This window comes from Aquarana catesbeiana, linkage group LG09, assembly GCF_042186555.1.
Source record: "Aquarana catesbeiana isolate 2022-GZ linkage group LG09, ASM4218655v1, whole genome shotgun sequence".
In the NCBI taxonomy this organism is placed as follows: domain Eukaryota; kingdom Metazoa; phylum Chordata; class Amphibia; order Anura; family Ranidae; genus Aquarana; species Aquarana catesbeiana.
This window is the reverse complement of record NC_133332.1, coordinates 296953491-296973569: the sequence shown is the minus strand read 5'-3', so window position 1 is coordinate 296973569 and position 20079 is coordinate 296953491.

Below are 20079 nucleotides of genomic sequence, written 5' to 3'. Positions count from 1 at the left end.
TCGTTTTTGCGGCGAAATTGGTCCCATAGGAATGAATGGGGAAACTAGAGTGGGAGATGACAAAAGCTGGAAAATCAGAACATGATTTCTAAACTGCCGCCACTCCCTCATTTTCAAGCCCACCTACACAAATCTTATATCAAAACGTTCAGCTATCCCTGCTGCCACTAAACATGTCCACGGCTAAGCCATAGTCCTGATAGTTTTCACAATATGACCATTTGTTTGCAACTCACGCCGTCCATTGACATTCATTGAAACTACACTCTAGCCCCCTCCAAATTTGAAGGGCAATTTCTAAACTGCGACTGTGCCTTCATTTTTAATATTTCAGAGACATACTATACATCAAAATCTAGGTCTGGGTCTTGTGATTCTCACAATATAAAGATCTTCGCTGTAGGATGTATAGTTTTTAAAATACGGCCATTTGTTTAGAGGTCATTTCAGGAAATTTTAGCCATTAATCAGAGTGTACTGTTAGTGTTTGTTTTGTTGCCATGGTTACCAAAGCTTCTGTTATACACAGGGGGGAAGGTGGCTGGAGCATCTCAGCTGATTACAGAGCCCGGGGGAGGGGACAGACACACCATGTACTGATTTATAATAGAGGAATATGATGGGGCAGTTTTGATGGGGTAATTCTGATGGGGCAGTTTTGATGAAGCAGTATTTGGGAAGCATAAACAGGGCATGAGCGTTGCTAGGAAACAGTGGTTGTAAACACAAGATGCTGAGACACTCCAAATGCATGTGACTTCATGATAATGCTTGTAGACTCCTCCCACAGTTTTCACACTACAGAGACAAATAATATACCGAAACGAGCGGATTGTTCCCGATTGGTGTGTTATTACTTTGTGGAATGTTTTGCCGAATGGTCCACGAAATGACGTTTTTGCGGCGAAATTGGTCCCATAGGAATGAATGGCGAAATGTTCAAAACTAGAGTGGGAAGTGACAAAAGCTGACAACCCCATGATCAGCCAAAACATTACTTTAAAAAAAATAATAATTTCGAAAAAAAAATTATTTTTGAAATAAAAAAATTCATTTTTGAAAAAAAAAATTACCTTTGAAAAAAAAAATTACTTTTGAAAAAAAAAATCATTTTTGAAGAAAAAAAAATCATTTTTGATTAAAAAAAATTCATTTTTGAAAAAAAAATTACTTTTGAAAAAAATGTTCAGCTCTTTCAGCGAATGATGGAACTTTTTTACTACTATTTATACTTTTTTAAAAATTAAGCTTTTTAACACTTTTCACAGTTACTCAAGCCACTCCACCCCACCCAGTTACTCCGCCCACTCCAGTTGTAGAGGCAAGAACACTTTCACAATTTCCCCAGAAATTGTACCTTTTCTAGTATATTTTAATTTTGCCCTGACATAAGCTTTTAAAACCTGTATGTTCCAACCCTATCCTTGTCCATAAATAGAGCAGAGGTCGACAGGAACACTACAATGAGACATGAATGAAAATTCATGATCATATTTTCATGTTTTGGGGTTACTATATTGCTGACATTCATAGTACTTGGGGAGAGTTCTAGAAGACCTTACCACCTGACTCGACTGTGATTGAATGGAATCGGGGGTAAACCACAGGCACCATAAAACCTTTAAAATTTTCTTTTTCATTTTAAAGCTTTTTGTTTTAGATCCAAACAAGTTGATTCCGCTCGGCACAATAACACTCTAGCAGGGTAATGCAATATGCCGCTTCCATCAGGGACTCGCTAGCAACAAATAATCTGCCCTGAAGTGATTTCAAAGTTATAACAACTTATAAACCATTAAGTAGGAACTCCCCAAGGAAGACGCATTAAAGAAACCCCGAAACCGTATCAGTACCCAACACTGAGCTTTATTTATCGTTTACATCTTTCACTGCCGCTGCATCCCTTGTGTTGTGTCTTCCTAATTAGCATTAGCAGGCTGTTTTAAAGTGTACCTGATATTAGAGCTAAATTCTAGCTTGTATCTTGTTATATAAAAAAAAAAAAAAAAAAAAATAACTGCTACTTTACACTAGATATATTTAATTAATGAAGCTGTCATATACAGGAAAAAATACAGAGACTAATTTTATTTTGTTACCTGCAGCCTTGGATATGTCCCTAAATTCATGTTCAGATCTGCTCCACATTATCTTTTCTGCGACTGTCTTGCATAAAATTCTATACATCTAATACATTCACTGTTATTGATGAATAGCTGGTCAGTAAGAGGTTACAGTAACTACCAGATTTCTATACTTTTAGCAGTGAGAAGATGTACAGGTAATGTGGAGCAGGAGGACCCCGGGTGAGATGACAACCCAAGTCCTGCAATTATATAAATCTGTAGGAAGACAAAAAATTGCCTTTAATGCCGCATACACATGATCAGACATTCCGTCAACAAAGTCCTGGATTTTTTCCGACGGATGTTGGCTCAAACTTGTCTTGCATACACACGGTCACACAAATGTTGTCGGAAATTCCGAACGTCAAGAATGCGGTGACGTACAACACGTACGACGAGCCGAGAAAAATGAAGTTCAATAGCCAGTGCGGCTCTTCTGCTTGATTCCGAGCATGCGTGGAACTTTGTGCGTCGGAATTGTGTACACACGATCGGAATTTACGACAACGGATTTTGTTGTCAGAAAATTTGAGATCCAGATCTCAAATTTTGTGTGATGGAAATTCCGATGGAAAATGTCAGATGGAGTCTACACACGGTCGGAATTTCCGACAACAAGCTCACATCGAACATTTTCCGACCGTATTAGAGTGTATTTCCACCTTTGGAACTAATTAGGGATTACACCTTTTTTATATTTGTTAAATGCTCTTATTCACATAGCTTAAAAACAAAAAACACTGCTTACTTTTTCTAATGCTAAGGTGTGGACTGAGGACATATGTTACCATAATTAACCCTGTCTGTACTGTGCTGACAAATCTCATTATCAGTTATAAAGTAGATCTGACACCTGTCTGTCCTAACAAGGGGTTAAAGGTCCCAGGGCTTGGGTTCAGCACTGTATAATATTGAGAGGAAATTCAACCTGCTCCAGGCTTTTTCTCTCTATTTTCAATTTTAAATGGTTCAAAGAAGCTTGTAATCCCCCCAAAAACCTGCTTCAAAGAAATAGCCAGAAACGTAGTAAATGTGTTTTTTTTAACCACTTCAGCCCCAGAAGGTTTTACCCCCTTAATGACCAGGTCATTTTTTGCGATACGGCACAGCTTTACTTTAAACAAAATTGACGTCCTTTTTTTCCCACAAATAGAGCTTTCTTTTGGTGGTATTTGATCACCTCTGCGGTTTTTATTTTTTGTGCTATAAACAAAAAAAAGCAACAATTTTGAGAAAAAAAAAAGTTTTACTTTCTGCTATAATACATATCCAATAAAAAAAAAAATGTAAAAGAATCAACTTTCTTCATTAACTTAGGTCAATATGTATTCAGCTACATATTTTTGGGAAAAAAGAATCCCAATAAGCGTATATTATCATAAATCGTGACATACCAAAATCAGCAAAGTGATCATAGTAACACACTAAAAACAGCGCTAGTGTTGAGCTAAACGGATAATGTGGCCAACTACACATGCAGAAAAAGTCCTTCAAGAGAGAAGAGCAGTAAAAATGATGGTTCAGATAGTGTTCATAGGTGATCAAAAGTAGAAAAGTTCAGCGTGCACCTTCCACCGATCCATCCACTTCCACCCTGTGAGAACACACTCCCCTCAGGGGGTTAAACTCACCAGAGCCTAGTAATAGTAAGCATCCAAGAAAGGGTAAATCCAAGCCACCAGCAACTGTCTGCTACCCTCCAGAGGAATCCAAGATGGTCAAGGCTCATAAATCACCAAACAACAAAAGATAAAGCGCACATAGCGTGATCCTGTTTATTATATATAAAGCCCTTCACATCACACAAAGATCCCCCCTTCAAACATTATACGTACATTATAAAAGCAATCAAAAGAGCATATCACAAGGAAGCATTTAGACACAGCACTTCACCGTAATCGACTCCAGCCGGTTCCGCTTTTCAGGCACCAATTTCTGACTTCCTGGTTGCAGTACAGGCTGTGGTGGAGCGCAATCGTCACTTCCGGCGTCGTGTAGGCCACGCTCTGACGCGTTTCGTCATATCCTGACTTCAACAGAGGGCGTGCCTACACGACTGACGGACAGGCTATATTGTCCTGCCCCATCAACCCTAACCAATCAGAACAAGTGTTCGGCGTGACGTCAGGTGCAAGACGTCCGCCGAAAGACATACTGACGGCTTCTCCACAGGAGAAGGGGAAGACTTATAGCCGCTCTGCACATTGGTTCGCATAGGCGAGTAAGCCCACTCACAGGCCAGACAGCGCCAGCCGGTGAATGTGTAAACAGTAAAATATGACATTGCACATTGAAATTTAAAAATAAGGGGGATAAAATAGTATAAGATCCTATGCGATCAGCGCACATACTGAATCTATTATCTTTAGCCCTTCAGCATGTATAAACGTGCAGCAGCATACAATCGACAAAACGCTGCATGACACTGCAACATATCAGGCAATCGATGTAAAGTGCTCACTGCATGTTAACACAGCATATTAAAAACATAAATATATATAAAAAACATAAACCATATGTCAAATATAATTCATCAGAAACATTAAGTGTGAATGGTAAATACGCCAACACAGATACATAAAAATAGAGCCATTCATAATATAATCTTCTATGCAGTAGGTTAGAAAAAACCAATAGTGGGTATTAATTAATAAAAACAGGGCCCATTCAGATACGGTGAGACCCATAAGCATATAAACGACATACATCAATACACATAAAAATAATAAAGAAAAAGTATACATCCATGATAAAAATTATGGCTACCAGCCTAAACTATGCGTTATCATCACCTATATAAAACATAGGGTATAGCACCTAATTGGGCATTACAAACTGCGCACAAGCCACACCTGTATATGGCGTAAGTCTTAGTCTTATTTGAGACTTTTTGTCACTTACTATTTTAGTGTCATTTCACTTATTTATTTTGTTCCCTGTTTGTTTCACATTCATTACTGCTCTGGTACTGCTAGGGCCCTTGGCGCTGAGTGGTGTATTTTTGGGCCTGTAAGTACACCCTTTTACATTTTTGCATTTTTGTTCTCTTGGCAGCCATGGATGCATTGCAGTTCCTGAGCAGTCGAACCATTGATATCGGGAACGTTTTTGCAGTCAATGAGCAGACTGCTGCACAGTCTAACATTAATGGGGTGCTGACTGCTTTGGGGAATGTGCTCGAAAAGCAGGTCCGCACCTGGTGGGACATTTGCACGTTTGAACAGTATATTAAAGAAAAGATTTTAGTTAGAAGTCTTAGGTGGGATGTAGTCCCCCAGGATGGTCTTAATGATTCTGAATCGATGAAAGAATGGTACGACTTTTTTACCGATATGGGATATAAGTTGCAGGATTTAGTTCTTGCGCGTAAACGTAAGAAAATGGCTATTTTGGAGGGCAAAATTAATGAATTCCGTTTACAGTTAGAGCCCATTAAGGATTCACAGCAGGTGGTTGATTTCAACACCCGTATAAAAAAGAAACTTGAAAAAATTGATAAAGATACACAGAAAAAGAAGGCTAAAAAGTTCCATAGGGATCTGAACGATTTTAGGTCTGGCTCTGTGTATCTTTGGCAACAAGGTAAAACCCCGCCTAATATTGAAGGAAATGGGGATGGTGATCATTACCAGAATTCTACTAATCAGGTGGGTAATATCCCGAGTGTGGCCCCTTATGTGGGTGGTAATAGGAGGGATAATGGCCCTTACCGCCCCCCAGACAATGGGTCTACCCCTGACAGAAGAAATAAAGGCTACGGGAGAAGTAATGATGGGAGAAATGTTTCTAACTCCTATCATCACGTACCCCCCAGTAATCAATATCAAGTCCCTACCTATAATAGGTTTGACCCCTTGAGGGAAAATATGGATAGAGCCCGTGGCCAATCACTGCGTCCTTTTTTAGGGAGGGGGAGAGGCTGGCAGAAACGGGGTCGGGGGCGCCCGCAGCAGAGGGGGAGACCCCCGGGGCGCTCGCAGTCAGGACAGGACTCCCGAGTACCTCAGTGGAGGGAGCAACCGCAACAGGAGTGGAATTATGCCCAACACTCCAATTATTGGAGAGAAGAACAAGGGGCTGTAGGGCAGGACGAAGGGTCCAAAAAAAGAAGGCTGGAGCAGGATTAGGAGGTATTTTTAATCTAAGCAGTGCGGTTTTATCTCACAAAGAGACCAATATTTTGCATTTAGGGTTGAAGTGTGGCCTGAAAAGGCCGAGCAATAAATTTGATGTTTTTATTGACATACATAAATACATAAGAAGAGTAAATATTAATTAGTATTTTTTAAATAAAAATTCTCAATCAGCGAATATTGTGAAGTCAGGACCAAAGGATAGTGGATTAAGAAATAAGTCCCTTTTCAATCCTCTGAATAGTGCAAACCAACATATTGAGGTATTTAAAGGATTGGTGACACGGGATTTAGAGCGTTTAGTACCTAGAAAGAAAGTGAATCCCCAACATGTATTAGACGGGATCACTATGCTTGAAAAGAGAAAGGATATAGTGATAAGACCCGCTGATAAAGGGGGTGGGGTAGTGATTTTAAATAAGGAATTTTATCATGATCAACTGACCGCAATGTTAGATGACGAATACACGTATACAAAATTAAGCAAGGACCCGACTATACAATATGAAAAAGACCTCAGGAATCTGGTTGAAATGGGGTACTCGACAGGTGTGCTGTCGAATAGAGAAAGAAAGTATCTGGTGCCAAGTAACAGCAGAATCCCTACGATTTATACGTTACCTAAGATACATAAAGATTTGAATAATCCACCCGGGAGGCCTATAGTGAACGGGATTGGCTCGATTACTTCCTGAATGGGCCAATATCTGGATCACTTTCTGCAGGATAGTGTTATACAGACTAAGGCGTACCTTAAGGATACGAAGAGTCTCCTGCAGATTTTGCAGCAGGTGGATTTATCAGGCAAACATGAGTTGTATCTGGTAACGGCAGATGTGGCTTCTTTATATTCAATCATCCAGCACGACGATGCACTTTTGGCCTTGAATTGGGCCTTGTGCCAACGTGATGATTTGCCACAGAATCAAAAAGTCTTTATTAGAAATGCTTTAGACTTTTGCTTAAGCCATAATTTTTTCTGGTTTGATGGCCGTTTCTTCTCACAAAGTAGGGGCGTTGCTATGGGGGCGAAATTCGCCCCAAGCATAGCAAATCTGTTTATGGGTGAGTGGGAAGACAAAACGATTTTTTCGGTACCCCGCGCCCAGCTCCTATTATACAAACGATACATTGATGATCTGTTTTTTATTTGGGAAGGATCTAGTGATAGTCTACATGAATTTTTAAAGGAACTTAATTCTAATGTTAACAATATTAAATTGACTAGCGAATTTAGCCAGAATGAGATACATTTTCTTGATGTAAGCATTTTTAGACAAGGCGACAAACTGGGCACTAGGGTCTATTTCAAGCCCACAGACTCGAACAGTTATTTGCCCATTGACAGCGGCCATCACCCGATGTGGCTAAAAAATATTCCGAAGGGACAGCTTACTAGGGTGAAAAGGAATTGTTCAGAAGACGTAGATTTCTTGGCACAGGCGCAGATTATAAAGAAAAAATTCATTGAAAAGGGTTATCAGGAGGAAGCGCTAGATTCTATCATTTATGAATTAGCTGTGCAACCTAGAGGAAATTTTTTGGAAAATGGTCCTCAGGTCCCTAATAGGGACAGTCATGAATGGAGCTTTATTTCAAGCTTCCATTCTCAGTACAAAGAAGTGGAAGGCATTTTTGCCGCCCATTGGCATGTGCTGTGTATGGACAAGGCGCTACAATCAGTCCTACCCCCTAGGCCTCAGTTCATATATAGAAAGGCCCAGAGCTTTTCAGATAAAATAGTACGAAAGGTGCTGGACCCTCCGGCCAGGCCCCCGACTTTTTGGAATAAGAGTGGCTTTTACAGTTGTAGAAGGTGTCGGGCTTGCAAGGATGTAGAAAGACCATTAAGAGCATTGGAGAGTTTTACATCCACCTCTAACAATAAGGAGTTCGCTATCAAAGAGCTCATTACGTGCAACACCTCCCATGTTGTCTATGCTCTCCAATGTCCGTGCGGTCTTATGTATATAGGCCGCACTAAGAGACTTTTAAGAATCAGGATCGCAGAACACATAACCAACATTAAAATTGGTTTTAAAGATCATAGTGTCTCGCTCCACTTTAAACTAAAGCATAACCAAGATCCATCTGGCCTTAAATTCTGGGGCATTGACCATTTAAAACCAAACTGGAGGGGTTCGAATTTGGTACGTGACCTGTCCAAGAGAGAGACCCAGTGGATCTTCTTGGCGGACACATTATCGCCAAGAGGGTTGAACGTGGAGCTTGACATTAACTGCTTTATAAGCGATTCATAAATGTTTACTATGGGGTAGAGGTGGTTAATGGTTTCGGAAAGCTTGATCGGCCTTAGGCCGCATACAGTTATGGCTTACGCCATATACAGGTGTGGCTTGTGCGCAGTTTGTAATGCCCAATTAGGTGCTATACCCTATGTTTTATATAGGTGATGATAACGCATAGTTTAGGCTGGTAGCCATAATTTTTATCATGGATGTATACTTTTTCTTTATTATTTTTATGTGTATTGATGTATGTCGTTTATATGCTTATGGGTCTCACCGTATCTGAATGGGCCCTGTTTTTATTAATTAATACCCACTATTGGTTTTTTCTAACCTACTGCATAGAAGATTATATTATGAATGGCTCTATTTTTATGTATCTGTGTTGGCGTATTTACCATTCACACTTAATGTTTCTGATGAATTATATTTGACATATGGTTTATGTTTTTTATATATATTTATGTTTTTAATATGCTGTGTTAACATGCAGTGAGCACTTTACATCGATTGCCTGATATGTTGCAGTGTCATGCAGCGTTTTGTCGATTGTATGCTGCTGCACGTTTATACATGCTGAAGGGCTAAAGATAATAGATTCAGTATGTGCGCTGATCGCATAGGATCTTATACTATTTTATCCCCCTTATTTTTAAATTTCAATGTGCAATGTCATATTTTACTGTTTACACATTCACCGGCTGGCGCTGTCTGGCCTGTGAGTGGGCTTACTCGCCTATGCGAACCAATGTGCAGAGCGGCTATAAGTCTTCCCCTTCTCCTGTGGAGAAGCCGTCAGTATGTCTTTCGGCGGACGTCTTGCACCTGACGTCACGCCGAACACTTGTTCTGATTGGTTAGGGTTGATGGGGCAGGACAATATAGCCTGTCCGTCAGTCGTGTAGGCACGCCCTCTGTTGAAGTCAGGATATGACGAAACGCGTCAGAGCGTGGCCTACACGACGCCGGAAGTGACGATTGCGCTCCACCACAGCCTGTACTGCAACCAGGAAGTCAGAAATTGGTGCCTGAAAAGCGGAACCGGCTGGAGTCGATTACGGTGAAGTGCTGTGTCTAAATGCTTCCTTGTGATATGCTCTTTTGATTGCTTTTATAATGTACGTATAATGTTTGAAGGGGGGATCTTTGTGTGATGTGAAGGGCTTTATATATAATAAACAGGATCACGCTATGTGCGCTTTATCTTTTGTTGTTTGGTGATTTATGAGCCTTGACCATCTTGGATTCCTCTGGAGGGTAGCAGACAGTTGCTGGTGGCTTGGATTTACCCTTTCTTGGATGCTTACTATTACTAGGCTCTGGTGAGTTTAACCCCCTGAGGGGAGTGTGTTCTCACAGGGTGGAAGTGGATGGATCGGTGGAAGGTGCACGCTGAACTTTTCTACTTTTGATCACCTATGAACACTATCTGAACCATCATTTTTACTGCTCTTCTCTCTTGAAGGACTTTTTCTGCATGTGTAGTTGGCCACATTATCCGTTTAGCTCAACACTAGCGCTGTTTTTAGTGTGTTACTATGATCACTTTGCTGATTTTGGTATGTCACGATTTATGATGATGTCTTTGCAATTTTAAACGGCTGCTTCTCTGCTTAGTCTTATTTGAGACTTTTTGTCACTTACTATTTTAGTGTCATTTCACTTATTTATTTTGTTCCCTGTTTGTTTCACATTCATTACTGCTCTGGTACTGCTAGGGCCCTTGGCGCTGAGTGGTGTATTTTTGGGCCTGTAAGTACACCCTTTTACAAATAAGCGTATATTGATTGGCTTGTGCAAAAGTTATAGCGTCTACAAACTATGGGATATTTTTATTTATTTTTACTAGTAATGGCGGCGATCCGTGATTTTTTTGTAGGGCTGCAACATTGTGGCGGACAAATCGGACACCTAACTGACACTTTTTTGGGAACCAGTGACATTATTACAGTGATCAGTGCTAAAAATATGCATTGTTACTGTACTATTGACACTGGCAGGGAAGGGGTTAACATCAGGGGCAATCAAAGGGTTAAGTGTGCCCCTAGCTGGTGCTTGCTAACTGTGTGGGGGGATGGTCTGACTGGATGAAGACAGAGATCTGAACACAAGATCTCCATCTTCTTCCCTGTCAGTATGGTGATGTGTCTTGTTTACATAAGCAGAATACCGTTCTGCCTCTCTGGGGAATGATCACGGGTGACCGTCGGACATCGGGTCTACCGGACCCGCTGATTGGCATCCCCTGTGTCCAATCAGCGTGCTAGGTCGCTTCCGTGCCACCCAGTGGCTATTGAACTAAATGACGTACAGGTATGTGATTTTGCACAATAGAGCTGACCTGGCCGCAGTAAATAGGCGGTCGGTAAGTGGTTCATTTTGTACCCCTGCACATGCTATATACCCTTTCCAGCAAACTATGCAATAATGAAAAAAACAAAAATTGCAATATGTGTGAACTAAAAATCCATGTTTTTCATTGCATAGTTTGCTGGAAAGGGTGTGTATAGCAGTGTGCAGAGGGTCCATCCAGTATTTGTAGTGTGAACATGTGGTCGCACCCCTTTAACACCTGATAGATTGTATGCGTGTAAGAAGCTATTGATTTAAGCACAGGTATGTCTTGTTTCTGTTGTAATACAGGTCAGTGACCAGACCTTAAAGCGGGGTTCCACTCAAATTTTTAACTTAATCTTACCCCCTTCAGTTAATTGCATAGATGTTCAAATGCCGCACTAAAAAATTTTTTATCGCTGTAATTACCTTTATATTGTACTTTATTGTGGCACTTCCTGTCTCTCCTCCCATGGGAGTAGGCGTGTTTATTGCCTTTCCCCGGCACCGCACTGTCTCCTGGGAGCTTAGTGTCAGGCTTCCCAAGGTTCAATGCGGAAACAATGATCATGTGTGTGAACAAGCTGTGGATGAACAGCATTCACCGCATCACAGAAATCAATGCTTGTGGGCTTCACATGCCCACAAGCAAGATGGAAACAGCCAGCATCACATTTTTAAAGTTATTCTTCAGTACGAAAACAGACAGAGGCGGAAATATTACACCCAAACTGTAAGTATTATTTTGGGATTAGCAAAGTGTCTCAATGACCTGAAAAAAAAAAAAAAAGATTGGTCGCCAGACTCCCACTTTAACCTAGTAGCTTCCCAGCCCCATGTTGGCATTGTGTCCACTGTATCATTTGCTGTGGCAGAGCAGTGTAGGAGTGGCCATAAGAGGGATTACTTTGATAGATTTGGCCAGCTTTAGCATCTATTGCAATATGTATGAATTAAAATTCCCTATTTTTCATTGCAGTTTGCTGGAAAGGCTGTATAGCAGTGTGCACAGGGTCCATCTAGAACTTACTGTTTTCTTGGTTAATAGACTAGTCATAGCTAACCAATCCCTGCATTACTATACTGCTAGTTAGTCTAGTCCCAGCCTATGCAGAGTAAAAAAGCTGATAATTGTCCTTTTAACTGAAAATAAGAAAAACACCCTTGTGAATTTTACGCTGGATTAAAGTACATTAGATTCTGTGAAATAAAGGAATTGGGAACCTGGTCCCCAACCAGGTCTCCCCAAAAAAGAAGGGGGCAATTGGACTATCTTGGTACAATACAATGAGGGTAATATATCTGAGAAAATATGTAAAATGGTACAAAAGTTTATTAATACATAACAAATAAAGAAACAATCAGTTACAGGTTAAAAGCATGGGTAACAATCCATGTGTATCACCAAGATAATACTCCCCAAAAGGGGAAGATCTCAGTGGGATAGTTGATCACGGATAGCATCTCAACTAATTTCGTGGACTAAAGCCGCTTCATCAGGAGGGGTATTTGTAATTTGATTTGAACAAATAGTGACAATATAATTAGTCAAAAACATGAAAAATAACAGTGTTTAAAACAGTATATTGATCAAGCAATATGCTTATGTTATACAGGGGCAGAAGCGAGACTGCTTACCCACATCCCAGCAAACACAAGGTACAGAGCGTCACCAGTAAAAGGAGTCTCCTGCAGCGACTGGGAGGGACTAACAAATCAATAGTCTGGAGTCAAGATGAAATAGGTAGATGAAATGGGTAAACTATGTATTTAGAAAGAAATTGCGAGTGAGGGGAGTTGAGGATGTGGCTAGAGTGATTGAAGAGAAGTAATTGGGGGTGTGGGGGATGGAGGGCAGTAATGAATGAAGTGAATCAAATTGTGAAATAAAAATTAATTAATGGTGGACAATTAAACAAAAAAGATTTTTTTCAAATATAAACATGTGAAAGATAAAAGTAAAATTGGGGTTGGAGATGGTGAGGAGGGTAGTAAGGGCTAATGGACAAAATAGGGGAAGGGTAGGGGAGCGGGGGGAAGGGGGAGAAAGGGTAAGGGGAGAGGGAAAAGAAGAAAAAAGAGAAATAGGATAGGAGAAAAAGGGGGTGGACAAAGCAGGAATAAAAAAAAGAGAGGAAAAAGGGGGGGGGTAGAGTAAAGGGAAGGAAGGAAAAAATGAAAAGGGAAGGGAGGAAAAAGAAGAGAAAAAGTACGATTGGGACGAATAAACCAGGGGGAATGCGTGCAAGTGGATGAAATGAGGATATATAAAAAAGGACATAGTATATACCTTTTTATCAGAATACAAAGAATTGGGGGTCCCGGGAGATAAGGTCCCACTAGAGAGGAGGGTACCGGTGTATAACGGCAGAGTGGAGCACTATAAGAGGAGGGTAGAGAGTGACAGCGCACAGACGCACAGAACTCCCACCCAGGTATCCTATGAAAGGAAACAGTACCCAAAGTAAATAAGTTGGCCCATTGCTATACCCCTTAAGCAGGGAGGGCTACATTCTACCCCTTTCCCCCTTCCCCTCCTTCCCCCCCACCCCCACCCTCCTTTTTCCTCTCTTTTTTTCTTCCTGCTTTGTTCACCCCTTTTTTCCTCTCTTCCAATTTCTCTTTTTTCTTATTTTACCCCCCCCCCCCCTTACCTTTTTTCCTTCCTGCTTTGTTCACCCCTTTTTTCTCTTTTCCGATTTCTCTTTTTTCTTATTTTACCTCTCCCTTTCCCCTTTCTCCCCCCCTCTCCCCTTCCCCCTCCTCTAACCCTTGCAGATTGTCATGTCACCTGCCACCAGATCTGGATTGTCACTGTCACCTGGCACCAGATGTGGAAGATCGCCTGCCACTATTTCCGGATTGTCACTTGCCATGCCAGCCAGTGCCACCAAATGTGCATTGGTGGCAGGCTGGCAGCACTAGTCTATTTAGTAATGAGTGAGGGCAGGAGAGCGGTGATGTGGGGCAGTCAGTGAGAGATGATGTCATCTCTCTGCTCCCCGCGACACCTCCGACACTGAAGAGGCCCACGCTGTGAGGGCGTAAGAGCGGTGGGACGGGCGAGAGAGATGATGTCATCTCTGCTTGCCTGCCTGCTCGCTTCTGTCATTCGCCTGCCCGGTTATCTCATGCAGCCCTATTGAAGAAATGGATTTTGGACAGCCGCACTCTGATATAAGCCTTTTTTGTAATGAATAGCAAACGTTCATGTGACAACAGAAGCAGGGTAAACACTGACGCGTTTTACATCATCCTTATTGCTTAGTCAGCGGCCTGGCTGCAGAGAGGCCACGGGCCGCTGATTAGGCAGGGACCCCTGTGGCAAGGACTCGGGGCTATAGCCTCAATAGACACCCCCTACCGACGCCACTCTCAAGAAGAATAAAAACAGACAGATAAGATTCTTTTACTGCAGGAAAAACATAGTATATTCTCTTCTGTGTTTAAAGGCCTGCCTGTTCGCAACTTTTTCCTTTTTATGTAAAGTTCTGCTTTAATATGATATGCTCAACCTCAATGGGCAAGGGTAATATTTACGAGTTTGGAAGGAATGGTTCAAATTTCACCTTCAAAGCTGATAATGAGATTTGCATAACAGAATGCCCGGGAATTGGGGCTTCTGGGATGGAAGGGCATTTTCAGGAAGACGTTTGTCCTTGCCTTTTTTTTTTTAGGTATTTCTGCCTGTTAAATAATGTCTAGGTGAGTACAGGTTTAAAGTTGCACTCCAGTCCAACCTTAAAATGTAACCTTAATTACACATACATGCAGTCCCCGGCCATCACTAAGTCCAAATGCTGAGCAGTTCTGTTTGCACAAAGCTCTGGAATTTCTTGGTAGTGTTAAAAATTGCCTGTCTTTCCCAGCTCTCATAAATCATCTATAATGAGCTGGTTTGCTATTCAATAGGAATGCATATGTCTCAAGATGGTGTAGGCGAGCTTTAACACCACCAGAAAGAGCCAAGACTTTGTCCGATCAGGGTGTAGTGAGGTGTCTGCACATCATACATTTTAGCTGTAAGATAAAAAAATACGATGAAAGCCACACTTGAATAATAAGCTCCTTCTTTCAACAAGGCAACCGCATGTGTAGCATCTCCACCCAAAAAAACACACTTCACAAGGAACGAGCCCAGTAGTGGTGAAACGCGTTAAGGAAGTGTGGTTTGGAGATGCTATAAAAGCGATTGTCTTGTTGAAAACTGAATAAATGCCAGAAGGAGATAATTATTGGAGTGCGGTGTTCATCTTTCTTCTTTTTATTTCCTCAAATAGTGAGCGGCGATGGGCCACAGAAGCCAGCACCCTGATTGGCCGTGGACAGTAAGAGGTACTGGTCCAGAGCTAGGTCTAGTGCTTTGGATTTGGGTGTGTGTCCAATGGGATGCAACACTGGAGTCCTGGGCTCAGGTCTGTTAAGTAGGATTTTCCTTTAATAGAATTGTATTTATATGTGTAAACATTGCCAAGTCAAGCTTTGATTTCTAATATTTGACATAAATGAATCATTTTATGCACAGTCAGAATGACAATGCATTCCAAATCGTCATTAACTATCTCCCCATACCAAGCACGCCGCCAATAATGTGTAATTTGCCCTAAAAGAGGTGTGAATAAAAATCACAGCTTTACTCATTTATTTCGGTCTAATAAAAACCACAACAAAGCAAACAATCTTGGAATTAATGCAAATGCAAATCAGTCTAATTAAATTCTGGTACACTGCTAAAAATTCTCGATAAAGGATAAAGCTGTGAGAAATTATGGCTCTACTTAGAATGCGCTAAGCAAATGGCTGTGAGCATTAAAGAGAATGTGTTTTTTTTCTATATTTTATTTACGATCAATGCTGAAAAAAATATTTAACAAATATTATTTTGATTTAATTGGAAAAACATTTAATATTATTTAAAAATTGTATTTACCAATTGCAGCCTGTAGATAATCAGCTCTTGTTAATGGAATTGAGAAAAAAAGCTGTTCTAAAGAGCAGGAGAGATCAAAGTGCACATGGCGATTAATGATTCAGAGGAGGGCTTATACCTCCTCCTATTCTGTCCTAGCAGGTACAGACCACCTGGCCCAGTTTTATGCCGGCTGCCAACAAGCAGGCAGACAGCTAAGACATTTTTTTTGTTAAGAGTCTGTATCTCATGGCTGACTGGGTGCATTACCTTCACTGTGACTCTCGTCATCTAAGTCCAAACAAGTGGCACTGGGCTCCATTCACAAAGCGGTATCTTGCCGCATCCGCGTATGCAGTAAAATACTGCATAACGTTTTTCAAAAAGATTTTTAGCATTCACTAAAAATGCTACTAAAATACCACAAGTTTTTTGAAGTCATGCGGTATGATTTTAGTGAAAGCCTACGGTAGCCAGCACCCTTATCACAGTCTGGCACTAGCTGGTTGTTAAGGAGCGGGCGGGCGGCCTCTTTTTTTTTTAAAGTCCCCCCAGTGTAGATCATCGTCAATCGCGCCGCCCACCGCCACCACCTACCTGACAAAAAAAAAAGGTTCACTCGCACCGAAGGCTCCTACTGGCTGACAGCTCTTAAATAACTAAGGGGCGGGGCGACCCGGTGATCCCATCCCCTTGTGATGACGTTGACCCAGCATGCCCCTGGCCAATGACATCACAAGGGGGTGGGGCCTAGTTATTTAAGAACTGTCAAAAGCTGTCTTTTTTTGGGTTGGCAGTAGTGCAGGTGTCATGATTGACGATGGATATACAGGGGGGGGGCTTTTTAAAAGTTTTTTTTAAATAAAGGACTTGTCAAAAAGGAATGTCTTTTTTACACTACATTTTTTTTTGGTGAATGAGTAGAGATACCATGTACCTAACACTCTTTCACAATAGGGGGGGGGGAGATCTGGGCCCCTTGCCCCCAGACCCCCACAACCACCAGCCAGGGTTGTGGGGGAGAGGCCCTTGTCCCCATGAACATAAGGAGAAGTTGCTTTGGGGGAGAAATAGCCCCTCTGCCCCAAAGCACCCCCCCTTGTTGAGGGTATGTGGCCTGGTATGGTTCAGGAGGGGGGCGCTCACATGTTCCCTCCCTTTCCTGACCTGCCAGGCTGCTTACTTAGATAAGGGTCTGGTATGAATTTGTGGGGGGCCCCCCACAACGTTTTTTTTACCAATTTTTTTATTGCCAGCAATTTTTTTATTTTATTTTTTACTTTTAGCTGTCAGCTGATGACTCATCGGTTGTTAAGGACATGGCGGCAGCCCACTCCTTAACAGCCAGTTTGTTTACTGGTTGTTAAAGGAGAAGTCCAGCCAAAGCTCTTTTGGCTGTACTTCTCCTGTGGATCACAGGAGTGCAATTCAATTTGCACTTCTGTGACCCATTTTCAGCAGAGAGCAGGCTGCAGTCCGCTCTCTGCTGATGTCCCAGAAGTCAGTCCAGGCACCGCGTCATCAAGACATTAAAGTCTGGATCCACTAGGTGCCTGCACTGACACCTGGCTCAGCCTTTCAGCGAGCTGCTGAGAGCCTGAGCCAACGGCCCGTGCCCCCTCCACAGCGAGGAGGGAGTAGAGCAGAGAGCTACAGCTCTCTGCTGGGGGAGCTCTGAAAACAGAGTGATCGGCAGTTTTCGATTGCTCGGTTCTCAGTGTTAGAGGTGAAGAGATGCTGCATCAACCGAGGTAAACCTTTACTTCTCTTTTAAGGATGCCGGGGACTGTCGGTTCCTTAAACATCGCATACTGGGACCCAGTAGCGACTGGTGCTCAAATTTTTTTTGGAGGGCTATCACCCCCCCCCCGCGCGCGGGAGACGGACAGCGGCCATTCACACCCGCCGCCACCTGCAGGAGACTGACAGTGTCCATCACCGAACCAACCCCCCCGCACGCGTGGGAGATGGACGGCGGTGATCATCCGGCAACACCCAACCTCCCCCTCCCCCTCTCCCTCCCCGCAGGAGACGGACCACAGATGCCTTACCTTATGGGGCAGGGGGAAGGAAGAGTCGGGCTGCTCTGACCGATTCTGCCAGGGAGCACACAGGAAGTGTGTCCTGAGCAGGGCTTTTTTTTGCAGCGGGAACGTGGCGGAACTCTGTTCCAGCTACTTCAGCACTGAATGTATTTTATGGCAAGGAGTGCTGGAGTGTGCTGGCTGCTGGGAGTCTGTTGTTGCTGAGGTGATATTTTGTTGCGGGGGGGGGTCCATTGTTACTGGGAGGATCTGTTGTTGTGCCCAGAATCTATTGGTTTTGTATTCTCTAAAAGGTACAGTACAGGGAGGTGGGTAGGGGGTGGAACCAAAAGATAGTCCTCAGAAGTGGGTAGGGGGCAGAGGAAGGGTCATTCAGAAGGGAGGAGTTCCTGCACCTATTCTCTTGAGAAAAAAGTCCCTGGTCCTGAGACACAAGTCCTAAGACTCTAGCCAATAGGGGCTTCCTGATTGGCCAGGAGGAGAATGAGGGAGACAATAGCGAATATTCATCCAGATGCATGGATGGGGGGCGGTGCCCCTAAATAAGAGGCCACCACTGCTGGGATCACTACCTATTTACTGCATGCAATTTTTATATTTTGTGAATTGACTTTCACTTCTGTTTTATGCGGTATTTACCAAGCATTTTAGCTTTATGCGGTAGATACCATATAAAGCAGTAGTGAATTGACAGGATCGCATGCAGTATTTGGGAAAACCCATAAATACTGCATGCAATCTGGTTCTGTGAATACAACCCACTGTCATGGTTCCCTTCAGAGGCTGTGCCACAGGGTCATTGTGCTCTCTTGGCACCCAACAACACTATTATGTGAGTTACTAATGCATTCCATCAAACCTCAATGGCATTAAAATCATAAATTTCCTGCCGAAGTGATTGCTAATGCCTGAAAGAGGCCCATAGTCCACACTTAAAAAGTCAAAGAACATATGAACTTGATTCTGCTTTTTGAGTAATTATCCAGAATCCTGAATGATTCCTCAAAATATGGGAACCATGGCTTACTTACACCTTGCCATCTTTGAACTCATTCTGAACTATCTGTAACCTACTCATTAGGTTCTTGGTCCTGAGTCCGAGGAGCGATCTACTCCCATCCACCCCCTCCCAAAACTTCGAACCCTGATCTCCCCCTAAATCTCTTTCATCCCTAAAGGGGTTCTCCAAACTCCCCTTTCTCAAAAGCTTTCACAATCTCCTCCTCTCCATCCCCTCCCATTCTCCCTTTCTTATTTGGACCTGCGGGTCTTTTATAATAGATAGTACTGCTAACCAATGTTTTTTGGCCCCTAAAAGACCCTCAGATAAGGTAGTGTTGTAGGCCCTGTAAGTTTGCTACCATGTAAACCTGATTTTGTATTCCTATTAACCATTATTCTTATTAAATGTTTAGCCCCCTGCGTGGTCATACTTGGTATTTTCACCTAAAACCGAATAAAAAAATTGAAAAAGTTCACCCTAACTTCAATTATTGTAATCCACAACACACCAACCTCCTTACTGGGTCTCTCTTTCCACTTCATACATCACCACCAATCACATTCAAACTTCCGAAAGTTGGTCTTAATCTGATTGGTAGCTGTAAGATACACTGACAAATTATCACAGTGCAATGAAAAGCCTTATTGCAAATGTGGAAAAGTATATATGAACATAAACTTAAAAAAAAAAAAAAGAATTAGCATACTCAATACAGAGATTACATGTAGTATACATATGCAGTTATTAGAATGCAACATTTCTCGCAATAGTGGTCCTTTGAAGCTGAACTTTATGCAAATGACTACATATACATTTGAAATACACCAATTGGTGCTGTTTTATCTACCAAATGATTTCGGAGATACAGGCCTTCCAGAGAATACATCCAGTTTGGTGACCTGAATTTTCTCTATTGCTGTTAAAGTGGTTCTAAAAGCTGATGTTTTTTTTTTTCTTACCTTAAAGTGGATGTAAACCCTCCCATATTCCCAGTGAAGTGAACAGCCTCAGATGATGTACATAGGTTAAACAAATACTCCTACATACGTTTTACTTGTTTATCTGCAGTCTTCTCTTCTCTTCACCCCTTCAAAAGGGCAGAAATGTTTTAAAGATCTTTCTACATCTGTCAGCAGCACAGAGGAGGGGGCAGAGAAGCTGCAGTTACAGTGTGTGAGAGCTGATTGGAGGAAAGGAACACACTCCCCTCCACACAGCAATCCCCCTGTCAGAAAACAGTAGCTCTGCGGGGGAGATTGCCACACTAACATCGCTTGTGT